The following is a 16,716-nucleotide window of genomic DNA, read 5'->3' as shown; positions in this document are numbered from 1 at the left end:
AGAACTTGCACACAAACCCCCTGGCTTAGCTCTAGAGGTTTCCTGCCTGCTGTACCACCTTCCTGTCCCACTGTTCTTAGGGAGCAGCTGGATCAGCCCTTGACTCGGCTCTCTTCTCACTCACTCTGGAATGTGGGCCATGCGCCCATCACTCAATCTAGCTGAGCCTCCATTTCTCACCTCTGCAGAGAGTAAAAGTTTCCTTACACACTGTGGTGAGGATTTAACCACCAACGCAGGAAATTCCTAGCCTGCTCCATGCATGTGGCACAGGCTCTGTGCACTTGTAAGAAGACTTTGTTGCCGGCCCGCAGCTCTCAGCACTTCTAGAAGTTTCTCTACCTACTCAATCCCCACTCTCTTTAAGGCCATATCAGGTTCCGCTGTGATTAAGGCACATGTACTTTCAAATATACTCTCACAATGCAGCCTTGTCTTTCCGAGTAGATTATGAACTCCAGGAGGGCAAACTAAAATTTCATCTTGTGTCACTAATCTTTTGGCTGCTTCTTGGCCTCGTCTGCTCTCTGCATTCATGCCCCTGGGCCCCAGATATTTCTGGGGGCCTCAGGAGGTATCCATGGGATTCATTAATGTTTCTCTCTTGTGGTATCCAGCCTGTGCTGACACCCTAATGCCTATTGGAGAGAAATGCATTCTCCTCTGTAGGTTCCCACGCTGCCTCCATGAAGCATTTCCACGGACACTGCTACTTCTGCTCTGGACACTGTCACACACAGACACACACAGACACACACACACACCATCCCCATCACGTCTGCCCTCCCCAAAGAATGTCCGCTGACCGTCATCGGGTTGCATTGGGGCCCCTGAGTCCTGTTCCTTGTGCCTCCAATGTCTCGGGAGAGTTTTTTAGGAACACAGCCCTTATTTAGGGAAACATTTTTCATAGTATGTGAGCTTTTTGGAAAGCGGCCAAGAAAAAAAGCGAAGCAACAGATGCAGAATCTCCTGTTCCAACTGGTAAGTAAGGCTTTGTTACTGGGCTAAGTCCGTGGATCCGGTTGCCTTTTTTCTGAGGCTGGGTTTGCTTCCAGGAGCCCTCAGTACTGCAGGCAAGGAGACTTCTAATGAGCCCCGTACCAGGTCCCCAGCCAGGCCTCACTTCCAGCCCCGGCATCAGGTTAGGACGAGTTTCCCAGTCTTTAACAGCACCCTGCTGGACACACACAGGAAAATCAGCTAAAGGTCAGTGGATCACCTCTCCAGGTCCGGGAGCATCAAGGAAATAATTCGCAGCATTTGAATTGCAAGTTGAATCTGCACCACGGAATTTTTTTTTTTTTAATTCCTGTTTTGAATGTTTTAAATAGTTGTCTCTTTTTTACAAAAGTAAGACAAAGGAAAATACTGTCTGTTATTTGGAACAGGCATAGAGGGAAATTTATGGCACAGCTAGGTTCAGATAACCAGGTTGAGGAAGACTAAACTTGGCCGAAGCATATGTTCAAAGAAAAAGTGATTTTTTGGTTTTATTTTTTAAATTATTATTATTTTTTTTTTTTTTTAGGGCAGTACCTACAACATATGGAGGTTCCCAGGCGAGGGGTCTAATTGGAGCTACAGCTGCCAGCCTATGCCACAGCCACAGCAACGCCAGATCTGAGCCTCATCTGCGACCAACACCACAGCTCATGGCAATGCTAGATCCTTAACCCACTCAGCGAGGCTAGGGATCAAACCCGCAACCTCATGGTTCCTAGTTGGATTCGTTTCTGCTGCACCATGATGGGAACTTGAGTTTTGTTTTTAGATAGCAAACACCAAAATACTTCCAAACTCAAGAATGAGGAGTCAGCATTAAAGAGTCTTGCTTAGGATACTTCAGAAGCTACACAAAGTCTGCTGATTTGAGAATTCAAACTGCTCCCTCATTGTTTTGGTGGCATCATTAGCTGCCTCTGGTCCAGGAAAGCTTCATCTCCAGTCTGGGACGCTCTCATTCCTTTGTTTTGTCTTGTTTTTTTTTTTTTTGTTTTGTTTTGTTTTTCCCCACTGTACAGCAAGGGGATCAAGTCATCCTTACATGTATACATTACAATTACATTTTTTCCCCCACCCTTTGTTCTGTTGCAACATGAGTATCTAGACAAAGTTCTCAATGCTATTCAGCAGGATCTCCTTGTAAATCTATTCTAAGTTGTGTCTGATAAGCCCAAGCTCCCGATCCCTCCCACTCCCTCCCCCTCCCATCAGGCAGCCACAAGTCTCTTCTCCAAGTCCATGATTTTCTTTTCTAAGGAGATGTTCATTTGTGCTGGCTATTAGATTCCAGTTATGAGTGATATCATATGGTATTTGTCTTTATCTTTCTGGCTCATTTCACTCAGTATGAGATTCTCTAGTTCCATCCATGTTGCTGCAAATGGCATTATGTCATTCTTTTTTATGGCTGAGTAGTATTCCATTGTGTATATATACCACATCTTCCGAATCCTCATTCCTTTGTTAACTCCCCCTGACTTCCCTAGGAAGACTGAGGCTGTCCTTACAGGCATCAGTGGAACCTCTGTGCTAGTGGCCAATTCTGCAAGAGTAACCCCCGCCACCCTGTTCTAAAAGTGAAGTGAGAGAAGAGGAGGGGTAGTTTGAAGAAAATGAAAAGCAAAGGACAGAAAGCAAAGTACTAGGCTTCTCTATGGCTAATACGCTGGGTTTTAGTCTCCGAAACACACTGGCTTTACCTGGGTTCTTTAAGGCTTTCGAATCTGAATATAACATGCCACACAAACATGTACCCCAGACAGATGCATATACACTCCTTCACACACTCTTTCAGAACTGAAACCACTAAGACAAACCAAAAAGGAATTCATTTCCCTGTTGTTGCCCTTTTCTGGTGCCATAAGTTGGGGGCAGGAACACTATGGCATTGAACTTCCAGACAAAATGATATACAGACTAGACAATGCCATGCACAGAAGATAGAATCAGAAGTGACCTTGGAAATCATCTTATTCAGTGTCCTCAATTTGCAGAAGAGGAAACTAAGGTCTCAAGAAATGAAGTAGTTTGTTCAAAGTTAAAGTTGGAATTAGACCCAGATCTCTCTAAAGTCTACCGTTTGCAAATATACAATGGAATATTGCTCAGCCGTGAAAAAATGAAATGTCATTTGCAACAACATGGGAAGATCTAGAGATTATCATACTGAGTGAAGTGATCAGACAAAGATAAACCTCAGGTGGTATCACTTAGATGTGAAATTTAAAAATACAAATGATACAAAAGATATTGGCAGACAGAAACAGACTCACAGACTTTGAAAACAAACTTATGGTTACCCAAGGGGATAGGTAAGGGGGAAGGATGGACTGGGGGTTTGGGGTTGGAATATGCACAATGCGTTTTATGGAATGGTTGGCCAATGGAGACCTGCTGTACAGCACAGGGAGCTCTACCCAATATTCTGTGATAATCTCTTTGGGCAAAGAACCTGAAAAAAGTGTAGCTGAATCACTTTGTTGTACAGCAGAAATTATCACAACAATTGTAAATCAACTATGCTTCAATAAAACTTTTGAAAATGAAAAAAATCTACCTTTTTTTCCTCTCTGAAGAGCTATAATCATTTGCTCAATTTGGGGACTGAAGCTGAAGCTGCCTTCTTGACCCTGACGTTGTGTTGCTGCACTCGGGTACTTGCAAAGAGCTAGCCTGCTCAGATGTAAACATGCTTTGTGGGTTTCACGCCTCCTATGTTTAATATGTTATACAGTAACTGAAGGACTTGTCAGAAATTTAATTGATACTTTTTATTTCTAGGGCTCAGTACTTTCATTTCGTTTCAGTACTTTTTCTACACATCCCTCTGCCTTGGCTCCGCTTTGGTCGGGGGATCATTTCTGAAGCTTGACATTTTAGTAACGTTAAACTATTGACAGAAAACACATGAAACGCAGTTATAGGAGAAACCCCATCAGCCATGCCTGCAAGTCTTGTTAAATGACATGCTTGTTGCTTTTTGCTGTTTAATTCCATAAGATCATCCTTCTATCACTCACCTTGGGCAGAAACTGATGAAGACGATAGACAATCTTGGCAGACACTGAAGAGAAACCGTTGCCAGGGGGTGGGAAAAAAATGGATGAAGCTGACAAATTATAGGGTTGCCTCTTCAGTCATGAGAATGGAAGCATGTGTGGATCAATGTATGAAAAGGATATTTAAGAGGAGGGGAGAAGGCACTTTTACACATGTTTCCTTGGCTATTGAATGTGCTGGTGCCAATTACTCACAGTCCGGATCCACTCTCTGAGCAGAAAATGACCTCACCTCTTATTCTTTAAGGATTGGAGCAGCCAAACAGGGTCTATTTTTAACAGGACTGGGAGCAAGAAGCATGGCATTGATGGCTAGGAAAGTTTGTCTTAGAAGGTCTGGCCTGAGGCAGGGAGGAATCAGAGCCAGGAGAGAGAGCAGGAAAGAGATTGTAAGCTTGCATGAGCACCAGCACATGAAATGAGGAAGGCAGACACTCAAAAATCAGAATCAAAGGTGAACTCATTTTACCCTGACAGTCACTAAGCCTAGAGCCGTAAATACCTCTTCATCTTGCAATCCATTCGGGTCACGGAAAAGTTTCTTTGGAAATATAGCTGCCTGTGTTGACTCTGGTAGGGTGGAAATTCAAGCTCATCGGTGGGGAAAGAAGGATTCAGAGTAAACTCAGCAGGACTCAGCTCCGAGCTTCACACCTCCCTTTACGAGAACCCTGCCGTGAAATGATAATATAAGCAGACTTCTTTTCTGCATTTCTCTAAAGCTTTAGGCTTCCTCCATGCAAATATGTGGTGATTGTGTTTCCTCCGAAGGTCGAAGGTCGAAGGTCGTACTGAGCTTGGTTTTATCCTAGTCCATGTGCCTGAACCAGCTTTGGGGCTGCAAAGAACACAACAGCAAGATCATCTTGGCCTCTGAAATGTGTTTCTTGTGCTTTCTTTCAGCTTTTTTATTTCTCCAGGGATGAATGATGCATCAAGTACACATTTCCAAATAGCTTGCAATTTTTCTTACACTCTGCCTCTTTACCAGATTCCAAATTTCTGACAGATTCTTGACTTCCCTTTGGTAGGAGCCTCTTCAGTTAGTCACTGATACCCTTTAGGACTCCCAGGGGTCTAACGCAGACAGTATTTTCCCCACATTTGACAGCACAGAGGAGAGACACGTAGCCGGGTGGTAAAATGTGGAGGAAATACCTGCGTAAGATGCAACATGCTAAGTTATAATACAATACTATATCCGATGGTCTGGGAACCTGAGGAGTGTGGCAATTAATTTGGGGAAGGGCGTTCAGGGAAGGGCTCATAGAGAAGAGATGGCTGGGCTGGCTCTTGCATGAAGGGAAAGAGTGGGTGTTTCAGACAGGAAACATTTGCAAAGGCCCAAAGGTGTGAAGATATGTGACACATTCAAAGACTAGCCAGGGGTCCCCTCTGGCCCTGAGGGTTGAGTGCATAAGGGAGGGGTGGTGGGGGATGGGCAGAGAGCCCTGAGACCTGAAACTGGAAAGGCAGGTTGGAGCTGAGCTGTGAAGGGCTCTCTACCAGAGGCCAAGGCCTGTGCCCTCATTTTGGTGAAGAGCAGAGAACCCCTTGCCGTCACAGCTGCCTCCTTCTTCATGGAGGCAGGTGTTGCTGGATGTTTAACCTACATGGGGTTTTGCCTCTATAGGTCTGGCAATGTGTCCTGTAAACCCTTTCACTTCCCTGTAAGTCACTCAGGAAGACCAGATCATGGGTTCCCTTGCACTTATAAGAGCCATGTGACAGTCCTGGCTGATGAAGTGTGAGCCAATGCAATAGATATTATTTCCAGAAACCATCAGTGGAGAACTCGGACTCCAGAAGATGGCAGTGTCGCTAGGCAGAAGGACCTGTGGGTCCCAGGATCACTGCGTGGGAGGCTGCTCCCCAAATACCCAATCAGACTATGACTTGAGTGAGACATAAACTTTCTAGGCAGTTAAGCTACAAGGTATCAAAGATCTTCAATAACAGTAGCTCACCTCTCCGGATTCAATGCGTGAGGACATTCTCACCGGAAAACAGCTGTTTATGCAGATGGACTATCCCAGTGTGTGGACTGGTTCCAGTGGCACCTGCTCACTTTTCTCCAGAAGGACTCCTCGAGCATGCGCCATTGCACCAGACTCTCTAAGTCATTGACAATAAGCCTGTGGGGCTTCCTCATCCATTCAGCCCTGATCGCTGACCTCCTGAGGCTGGGCAGAACCAGCTCCATACAACCAAATCGCCCCTCCCCTTACTCCTCCCATCCTGTACTCCTCGTTCAGGGTGCTGATTGTGTTTTATGACTCTTTCCTCGAGGCTACTCTTGACTATTTTAATTTGATTTTTAAATCTGTATGTAGAGATATTTATTTAGGGAGGGTTCAGGAGCTGCGCTTTGTACTATGTCTATGCTCCGTGCCTCTCTGGAGACAAGTGTAAATGCAATGTACAGAACAGTCTTCTACCGGAGGAGTCTGAGCCAGTTCTAAAGAAATGGGAGTTGTAAAAAGATGACGATTCAGAGATAAGGAGGGGACTGTATTTGTAATTCTAACACTTCCCTGCAACGGGCTTGTAGCATGTGGCTTCAATCACCTGACCACGTTGTCTAACAAGACTCTTTAAATCCAGACACTCGGGTTGATAATGACAAATCTTTTAGGATTTGTCCTAAAAGATTTCCTTATCTGGCTATAAGATTCACAAACTTGAACTCCTTTCAGGATCTGATACCTTAAGTTTTGTGTTCTCAGTTTCTGGGTAAATGTGTAGCAGAGCCATTCAGAAGGAGACTAAGAGTTTATTGAACACGTTGTGATTGGATGACCTTCATGTTTTCAATACACCTGCATCGTGCTTCATGATCTCACACGTTCCAGCCGGCAGACGTTTAATGAATTCTTTCTTGAGGATATCCATAGCATCATTTTCCAAAGCTTGATTATTGCCATATTTGAGCCTTCTAGTAAAATTGCTTTTGTTAAAGCCTTCTGAGAATTTAGTCAAGATGGTATGGGTAGTTCCATAAAAATGAAAGCTCCCAGAGGAGGAATCTGGAAAATGATTCAGCACCACAGAGTCCGACAGACCCCCTGGGATCACACCTTAGCCCCACATTCAGGAGCTCTCAGACCTTGGACGAGGACTCAACCTCCCTGTGCCTCAATGTCCTTCTCTATGGAGAGACTTAGAGCTACCTCATGAGGCATGATGACTGTATCATTTGTTCACAATTACCCATTTCCTTCTCCAGTTTTCCCTGCAGACATCCCCGTCCCACTGACTGGAGCTTGGCCACGTGAAATGCCGAGATGGGGCCTGAGCAGATGAGCCATCTGCCTCACCTGAGCAGAGTTTTTTAGAGGCATTGTGTGCTCCCACCAACCCTTGTATTCTCACCCCCACTCAGAAGCCATCAAGTCTCATGCAGTGACTACTTCTTCAGCCTGGTCCTGGAATGAGCAGAAACATGGGTCCGAGCCAGGCTGCATCCAGCAGAACTGCAAATGTCCAGAAATTCCAGTACTTTTAGGGTTGAAAATTAAAACTCTCCATTCTCACAGGCAAATGAGTCTTGAATTAAGGAAAGGATTTGGGGGTGTTTCCATCATGGCACAGCGGAAACAAATCCGACTAGGAACCACAAGGTTGAGGGTTTGATCCCTGGCCTCACTCAGTGGGTTAAGGATCTGGCATTGCCGTGAGCTGTGGTGTAGGTTGCAGACGTGGCTCAGAGGATCTGGCATTGCTGTGGCTCTGGTGTAGGCCGGCAGCTGTAGCTCCAATGAGACCCCTAGCCCGGGAACCACCATGTGCCCGGGTGCAGCCCTAAAAAGACAAAAAAATAAAAATAAAATAGAAAAAAGTAAAGGATTGGGTATAGATCTGATAGGGATGGGGTAGACACAGGTGGTTGTAGACGTCCCAGTAGGGGATCATAGATAAAGAGGGGAACCTGGGAGATGTTGGGAAACCACTGTGAATTTAGGAAAACCATCAGAACAAGGTAGGCTTGCTTAACTAATGGAGGTGTGAGAATTGCCTCAGGTCATTGGGTGGGGGATGAGATGAGGCCTGCATTTAGATTCAGACCTAAGGCAAGAGTTTGAAGACCACCCCTCAGCTGATTTGAATATACATTTTCCCAGATACTAAGGAGGAGCTACTACTCCCGGAAATGAAGAGGCGGAGCTTTCCAACCCCAAGACCTTTGGATGATAAAACCCACCAGAGCCTTGGGGCAGTGTCCTTGCCTGTCTGCTAGCATCTCTTACAAGCGTCCTATCCTATTAAATCTTTTTCTTGGAGTTCCGGTCGTGGCTCAGTGGTTAATGAATCCAACTAGGAACCATGAGGTTGCCGGTTTGATCCCTGGCCTCACTCAGTGGGTTAAGGATCTGGCGTTGCCGTGAGCTATGGTGTAGGTTGCAGATGCGGCTTGGATCCAGCGTTGCTGTGGCTCTGGTGTAGGCTGGTGGCTACAGGTCCAATTCGACCCCTAGCCTGGGAACCTCCATATGCGGCACAGGAGTTGCCCTAGAAAAGGCAAAAAGACAAAAAAAAAATCTTTTTCTTGTCAATCACTTTGTCTTTCGCTGAATTCATTCTGCGCGGAGGCATAAAAAATCTGACCCTTGGTGAGTCCACAGGGTGAGTAACTCAAATTTAAAACCATGGAATTAAGTCCCAACCTGGCTTTTGGCTGGGTTCGAGTCCTGGCGTGTGGGTTCAAGTCCCAATCTGTGTTCTGGCTAGGCTGTCAGGGCTTTCAGTTTCATATCCAACCCACTCATTGCTGAGTCCACTGATTAAATTACTATGGCCCTAGAAAATTTCCTCACTTGACAAAATGACTTTGGGAAAAGAAAGTTGCAATCATCCAAGAAGCATGATTAGATCAAAGCACCTATAAAGGCATTTCTTGAAAAGTTGTGGGTACGGCTATTGACTTACATGGACTTTCCTGGGACCAAATTGATTAAAAATGAAAGCAATTATGTAAAGAGATAGTACCCAAAGCACCAACTCTAAGTATTCAAACCGTAAAATAACCTCTGGGTCCCCGTCTTCTGCAGACGGGAAGCAGTCTGAGACAGCTCGCAGCCACAGATGACGTGTTTGCCAACACCCACTTCAGGAGCCACAGAGGAGAATAATGGGGAAGGAAGAGCCGTCCAGAAAATGGAATCAAGCAGAGAACCCCGACTGAGAAGGGACTCCCGGAAAATGTAACTGGAACACACCAAGGAGCATTCCCTACCATCAGAGTCGGGGAGCTTACACCTTGCACGTTCTATGTAGCCAAAGCCGTATAAATTAAGTAATGTACAACCACGAATCTACTCTTGGTAGGAAGAGGGATGGAGGAAGAGGAATATTGGGACTATCTGCTACTGCTACGGGTTTTTTTTTTGAGGTCCTGGAAATGTCCCAGAGTCAGCCTGGTAGTTGTACAAATCTGTAAAGTACGGAAAGCTACGTACTTGTCTTCTTAAAAATGGTTTAAATGGTGAATTTTATGTTATGTGAATTCTCTCTCATTAAAAGAGGAAACTCTTCCTTTTCCTAGAAAAATGTATTAAGCTGAGTATGAATAAACACTATCTGGTTTTAATACGCAAACCAATTAAGGAATTTACAAAAGGCAAAACTAACCTTCCCAACTGGTAGATCATGTTACAGCAGTGCCAGTCTATAAAGGGTTGGGAAGGAGAGATGGTTTGACTCAGAATAATTCCCAACCTAGAACATCTCTGAGTGTGCTGAGTGTCTACTCTGCTTCTGTGTCCCATTGGGAAATTGGGTTTTCATTTTTGCCCTGGAGCCACTTAGAGGTTGACTTAGAAGAGACTTGAACCCAGAGATCATCCTCGGACTAGATAGAAATAGTCCAGACCCTGTGTGACAGGCCAGTCAAACACAAGGAAGCTTGGAGTTCCTGTCGTGGCGCAGTGGTTAATGGATCCGACTAGGAACCATGAGGTTGCGGGTTCAATCCCTGGCCTTGATCAGTGGGTTAAGGATCCAGCGTTACCATGAGCTGTGGTGTAGGTCAGTGGCTACGGCTCCAATTAGACCCCTAGCCTGGGAATCTCCATATGCCATGGGAGCGACCCTAGAAAAGGCAAAAAGACACACACACATACACACCAAAAAAAAAAAAAAAAACACAAGGAAGCTGAGTGTAATCAGATTGAAGTCACAGCTAGACAGAGCCAGGGAGTGCCAGCCCAGCCCACAAGTCTATCACTAAGTGCTTTTCAGTTTTTAACTTATCTAACTGAACATTCACTCCCACTAAGAATGACCTTTTGCCAGTTCCATTTGAAGGGAGAAAACATCTCTTGCTCTGCCTCTACTCTGGATTTTTTTTCAGCCTTCTCCTCATTATAATCTCTAGATCTAGGGCATTTACTCAAGACTCTTCACACAGTGTGGTCATCCACAATTTGCTATCTCAAGGCGTGAAAAAGAGAATCACAATTGCCCAGGGAGAAAAAAAGAGTTATAGGGGCAGCCTCCCTCTTGAGAGTTGAATTTGATCCTTTAAGGCCAGGAATTCAATCTTTTAAAAGGCACATCTCTGTTCTAATCAATCAAGCTTTCATTTCCAATGGCAATAACCTTCCCCTAGGCACTCAAGGAATCAGAAACTACAGTCTTGGTCATGGAAAGTCAATACAGAATTTTCTACTAAGTTGATCTGGTCCTACAAACCTATGCAGGATTTTATCAGCAGGAAACCCAATGTTCTAATGTATCACGGGATGCCAGCATCATCTATCCGCACGAATCTGTCACATTTAAATGGAAAAGGTGTCATTTGCATCCGGGGTTTAAGGAATAGAGTGTCAGATAAATGTGAGAAGAATCAAAGATAAGCAATAGCCTTCGGTGCTTTCCAGCCTCTCATCCTGGGTTTACTGTGGTCTGAAGACTGTATCCAAGGTTGAATGACTGGATATTCTGGGCCTTAGGGGTTCTGGTCCTGGTTACTTAGCAAGTGGCTTTGCAGATGCTGTTAGCCAATAAAAGGGTCAGAAGCCGTGAACGTGATCCTAATCAACTGTCATCTTCATTGGCCGAGCTTTGTGTGAAGTGATATCAAGATTCATACAATCCTGGTGACTCACACGCAATGAAATTTAGGAGAATTTTTTTTTTTTTTTTTTTTTTGGTGCTACATTAGAAATTTGCTCAGGGAATGTTCAAATTTCTGTAAGACTAGAAAAATAACATTTTAGGCAAACATATTTCAAGGGCTGAAGGGTCACTATTATATCATGATGGAGTTTTGTATCTTAACACACTGATGTCTGGATGGTTTTAATGGATGTGAAGTCCTGAGTCCACCACCCCCAGAGTAGACTGAGGCAAGTAAGAATGGAAGCTTACTTGCTTACTGACTTCCTTCCTTCCTTCCATTCTTCCTTTCTTTCCTTCCTTCCTTCTTTCTTTCGAGGTCAATGACTTTATTCATTTATTTAATTACCTCATTTTTATCTCTTTTTTTCTAGCATGCAGAAGTTCCCAGGTCAGGGATCAAACCCACACCACAGGGATGACAAGCCTGGATTTTTAACCCACTGAGCCACCAGGGAACTCCAGGAAACCATTTGACATTCTAAGCTTGGAAAACAGGGATCTGAATAGCTGCTTTTCTGGGAGGGCAAAGGAAATGAAGTCTGTGATTATGTTTCACATCCTGTAAAAGTTATATCACTGCTATCTGGGCAGTTTTCAGTGGCAATAGTTTAAGATCCTCATGAATATTTGGCTTCTGGTACATGGTATGACTAGTTCCCAGTCAGATCTAATCCTTTTTTTTTTTTTTTTTTTGCTTTTTAGGGCCACACTAGTGGCATATGGAGGTTCCCAGGTTAGGGGTCAAATCAGAACTGTAGCTGCTGGCCATAGCCACAGCAATGCCAGATCTGAGCCGCATCTGCAACCTACACCACAGCTCACAGCAACACTGGATCCTTAACCCACTGAACAAGGCCAGAGATTGAACCCCAAACCTCATTGCTCCTGGTCAGATTCATTTCTTCTGCACCACAATGGGAACTCCCAGATCGAATTCTTTAAAAAAAAAAAAATTCACTTTATTGAGGTATGGTTGACATACAGAGAGTTATACACATTTAGCCTGTGTCCAACTTGATGAGTTTGGCAAGAAGTATACACCCATGAAACTATCACCACAGTCTATGCCAGAAAACGCTCCATCACCACTGAAATTTACCTCCTGCCCTCATTATTCATTATTACTTTGGGGGGAACATAAGTTTTACCCTCTTAGTAAAATCGCAAGTATACAATATAGTATTTGTAACTATGGCTCTGGGCAATAAGTAGAAATCAAAGAGCTTATTCATTTGTAGAACTGAAACTTTTGGATCTAATTCTTAGTTGAAAATTTCTTGCCATTAGTATCATAAAACTTTTTTTATAGCTTGGTTGGAAACTAATCTTCTTTGTATGTTAACAGTATCTTTATACATAAACTAGTCTTCTTTATATGTTAACAGTATCACCATCACAAAATAAGGTAAAATTGTACTTCATGACCCTTTTAAATAAGTTCTGATCATCTCATTAAACATGCAATTATAGAAGTCACTTGTTACGACTGCATATTTAGATTTTCTTGAAATAATCTAAGCCTCTCTCAACAGCTTTTTTGTTCAATGAATACCCAAAATTATTCTAAGTCAGTGGAATTGTTTCCCAATCTTATTAGCATTTGTCTTCCAGATATTTAATGGAACAAACTTCAGCAATGCCCTCTCTCTGAGTTGCTCCACTGCATGTGGATATGCTGTTTTCTTTTTGCTACCAAGTTCTCCTACTGAGCCAACCAAAGTCTCGGGGCCTGAGCCAGGAACAGGAGCACCAGCATATCGGTGAAGGATTCCATGCCGGCGAGTCACTGGAGACACAGGATGGAAAATGAATCCATCCAGTGGCCAGAGTTGGAACTACCTAGAAATCTTCGGACTCCCTGCCTCTGGTTAGGACAGCCTGGTAGCAGTTGTTTTTAACTGTGCAGCACACAGCATGACCCTGGACGCCCCAGGATACTTTTCATCAGGTGAGAAGGTGCAGGGGACAATCATGTTCACAGTTGTTCAAAGGTTTCAACAAGTAGCTCCGTCGCTTAATTAGAGAAGAATGTTGTAACTGCCCGAGAACCAGTTTGTGGTTTTAAACAGGACAAATGGGTGTGGGCTGAAAATGTGGCATAACCACCTAGAAAGAACTGAAATTGCCAAGCAGGAGGCATATCTACACGCCCTGATTAGAATCTGTTGCCTGGTTGCTTCCTACAACATAAGCACATGCTGGTTATCTGTAAGGAGATGAAGTGAAAAGGGCTTAAGGCATGATTTCACCTATCAGTGAGGGTTTGAGGGCAGCAGGTTGCACCAAGGGGCACCCTAGACACAGAGGAGACCCCAGTTAACAGTATCTTTATATGTAAACTAGTCTTCTTTATATGTCAATGGTAATCTTCTTTACAGATGACTATAAAGTAATAGAGATTACTATATAGATTACTTTATAATCTGCCCTGCTCTGGCTCTGTCATTGACAAGAACAGTTCTTACAAATGCTCCGGGCCTCATCCTCATTCATAAAATGGGAATAACAATACCAGCTGCATCTTCCTTGCAGAATTGTGCTGAGGATCAAGAAAACCCATCAACAAGCTCCTAGAAGTGTAGACCCTGGAGCAGGGGGCGGGGGGGGTGGGCTGAAAAGGGGGTGAAGAAGAGTATCTGACCTGAAATATTTCACAATAGAGTTTGGAGGAGTTGGGACTGAAACCTGAGGAATAATAATAAACTCTTGGAGAGTATTTGCAGGAGGACTAAGTCACAAAATACAACTTCTAATTCCGCTAAGATTTTGCAGCAAGAAAGATGTCCACGGATGGGGCAAGAGCTGGCCTGGATCCTAAATGATGAGAATTTGCCTGCATCAAGGGGGAAAGGACGGGCTTTCTCCATGAGAGGCGCTGCATTAAAGACGTGAAAGGAACGGTGAGCAAGGTTGCTCAAGGCGGGGGGGGGGGGGGGGGGGGTAATGTATAGGTAGGATGAGATCAGATTCAATCAATAATGGAACTAGATGGAAGAGGTATTTAGGAAGAAAGAGAAATAAGGATCCAAAAGGATTTCAAGGGATGGTGACCAGGTGGTTTAAGGGAAATCAGTCTGGCAAATAACATGCAAGCTGATTAGAGCTAAGACAAAGGAATATGGAAAATCATCCATTCCCCATTCTTAGCAGTGGGAATAGAGAAAAATGGAGAGAGAACTCTAAAGGAAAACAGAGAAAATCCTAGATGACTAACAAGAGGTACCAGGGCTAGGCTGGGCAGTAACCAGGCGGTCTGCTCTGACAGTATAGACTGATACTGCTTTGCTTTGCTTTCTTGGGCAGTCATTTCAAGCCCCGGCTCTCCAGAGTACTGTGAACACAACTGATGCATTAATGATGACAGTATTTCCTCCCTGCACACGGCTTATTCACCGCAGGGTTCAGTAAGTGGGGTTTTCTTGATTCTTCCCACCTTGATTTAACATAAACTCCTGCTCTCCAGTTTTGCAATCCATGCTTATCATTGTATCTTTTTCATTGTTGTTTGTTTTCACATTCTAGTGGTGCTAAAAGGAGGAGAGAGAGAAAGGGCTTAAGAAAATGTTTGAAGAGGTGAGAGCTGAAAACCTTCCTAACCTGGGAGAAAGAGTCACCAGAGGCCAGGAAGTCCCAATTTCCACACAGGATGAACCCAAAGAGTAGCACCGAAGGCATATTGCCATCAAAGACAAAAATTAAAGATGAAGAGAGAACACTAAAAGCGGCAAGGGAAAAGCCGCAGGTGACAGACCAGGGAACTTCCATAAGGCTCTCAGTTGATTTTTTTCAGCAGAACTCTGCAGACCAGAAGGGAGTGGCACCATATATTTAAAGTGATGAAAAAGAAACACCCACACCCAAGAACACATTGTTTTTGGTTATGTTTTTTTGTTTTTGTTTTTGTTTTTTTTTTTAACCTGCGGACCCCTCTGCAGCTTCAAAGTAGGCTTCTTTGGAGAATCCATCAGTCCTTAACTGAATCAGGGCACTATTGGTATGAATTTTAGCCACTGAATGGGATCTTAGAGGCAAGATGCAATTCCAACTCAGTACACTAGATGGTAGACAATAACTAGTTTTTTCCCAATCCCTTGCCAAAGGAAGGGAGGGAGGGAGGAAGGAAGGAAGGGAGGAAGGAGAGGGAGGAAGGAAAGGGGGAAGGAGGGAAGGAGGAGGGAGGGTGGGAGGACGAAGGAAAACCACAGGATGGCAAACTAAGCACTATGGCTCACATCTTTCTTTGTCCTCTAATCTCTTGTAAGAAAACACAGCTTTTATTCCTACCTCTAACTGCATTCCGCTAAAAAAAAAAAAAAATTTAGAGAGGGATTTTCAGACAAAGACCTGAGTACACACACTTTACGTTGTTTTTCTGAAGTTTTTGGTTTGATTGACTTCATGTTGTTTTGCCCAGGAAGGAAACAGTGGACGGAATAAACAATGGAAGTGGACATGATGACAGTGAGCTTCTATTGATTACAGTGCAGTCATTATTCATTGATTTATGCATTGGTTTTTGCACGGCAGGATTGGGGAAGTGCCGGTGGAAGGGCACGGTGGGAATACACAGATGGAAGCTACAATCAGGATGAACAGCAATGAGATTGTTCCCCCAAAGCCATCATCCCCCAAGCCATCATCCCCCAAGAGCCTGTGCCACCTTCTCAGAATAGCCCTGACACCCCAGGGCTGAGAAGCCCCAAGTTATGTAAGGGAGACATTTCGTTTATCCTTCTGCTTCTGGATAGGATTGTGCTTCATCAATTTGGTAGGAAGCAGCTGCCAGTGGACCTCACCTGACTCGAATATTGAATTGCTTTGAAAAGTGAGCGAGGATCTATGCCCTACGCACGGAGGGAGGGAGGTAAGCACGGCAGGAACCCGGCAGCGGGGACGCCCGGACCAGGACCGAGGCCGGCAGGTGGCGCCACCGGCTGGGGACAGCGCCCCCGGAAGCGGGGGGCTGTGGGTGGGCAGCGAGGAGGGAAATCGCTCCTGGAAGAGGTAAGTGCTTTCCTCCTACTCGCCTCGCGACTCTCCCCTGCCCAGGAGGTCCCCGGGCCAAGCGCAGCCGCCAGTCCTGCCCACGTGACTTCTCTTTCCAGTTTTCTCGGGAAGCGCAGCGGCCGCCTGTTGAGCCTTATTACCATATATAGAGAGAAACTGTCTGGCAAAAAAAAAAAAAAAACAAAAAAAAAAAACAAAGAAGCCTGAGTCAGTTGCCTTAAGGAGGAGTGACTATGGGGGTCAAGACGAAACCTGCCCTTCAGCACACATTTTTACCCGGTGTCGGGTCTGCGGATGACTCAAAAGATCAGAAAAGGGAAGTGCTGTAAATGCCAGCGCACGCCTGGAAATCTATCTGCGGGAAAGGTTGTTAAACAGTTACTAAAATTCTCGGGAACGACTGAAAGACAGGCTTTTCTCAACCTTGATTTTTTAAAATGATCACTCTTGCTGTCTCTTTTCCTACGTGCACTTGTGTTTTATTTAAAGAAAGCAAACAATATTTTAAATAGAAACAGTCCAGTGG

The 16,716-nt window shown here is 44.4% G+C and overlaps 1 long non-coding RNA gene across 3 annotated transcripts in view; it reads left to right on the top strand.

Annotated features, from left to right (window-relative positions):
* LOC125112765 (uncharacterized) overlaps positions 1–15,291 on the top strand; it is a 70,300-nt gene extending 55,009 nt beyond the window's left edge. For 2 of the 3 annotated variants that reach the window (XR_007131243.1, XR_007131241.1), the window contains exons 3-6: positions 12,795–13,131; positions 13,956–14,083; positions 14,487–14,587; positions 14,706–15,291. This is a non-coding gene — a long non-coding RNA (uncharacterized LOC125112765). Of the gene's footprint in view, positions 1–12,794; positions 13,132–13,946; positions 14,084–14,486; positions 14,588–14,705 lie in introns of all 3 variants that reach the window. The other variant, XR_007131242.1, reaches the window with a different exon arrangement.
* Positions 15,292–16,716: the final 1,425 nt, after the last annotated feature.

This window comes from Phacochoerus africanus, chromosome 12 (assembly GCF_016906955.1).
Source record: "Phacochoerus africanus isolate WHEZ1 chromosome 12, ROS_Pafr_v1, whole genome shotgun sequence".
Taxonomy (NCBI): Eukaryota; Metazoa; Chordata; class Mammalia; order Artiodactyla; family Suidae; genus Phacochoerus; species Phacochoerus africanus.
The sequence above is the reverse complement of the archived record's forward strand: the minus strand, read 5'-3'. Positions and strand labels throughout refer to the sequence as shown.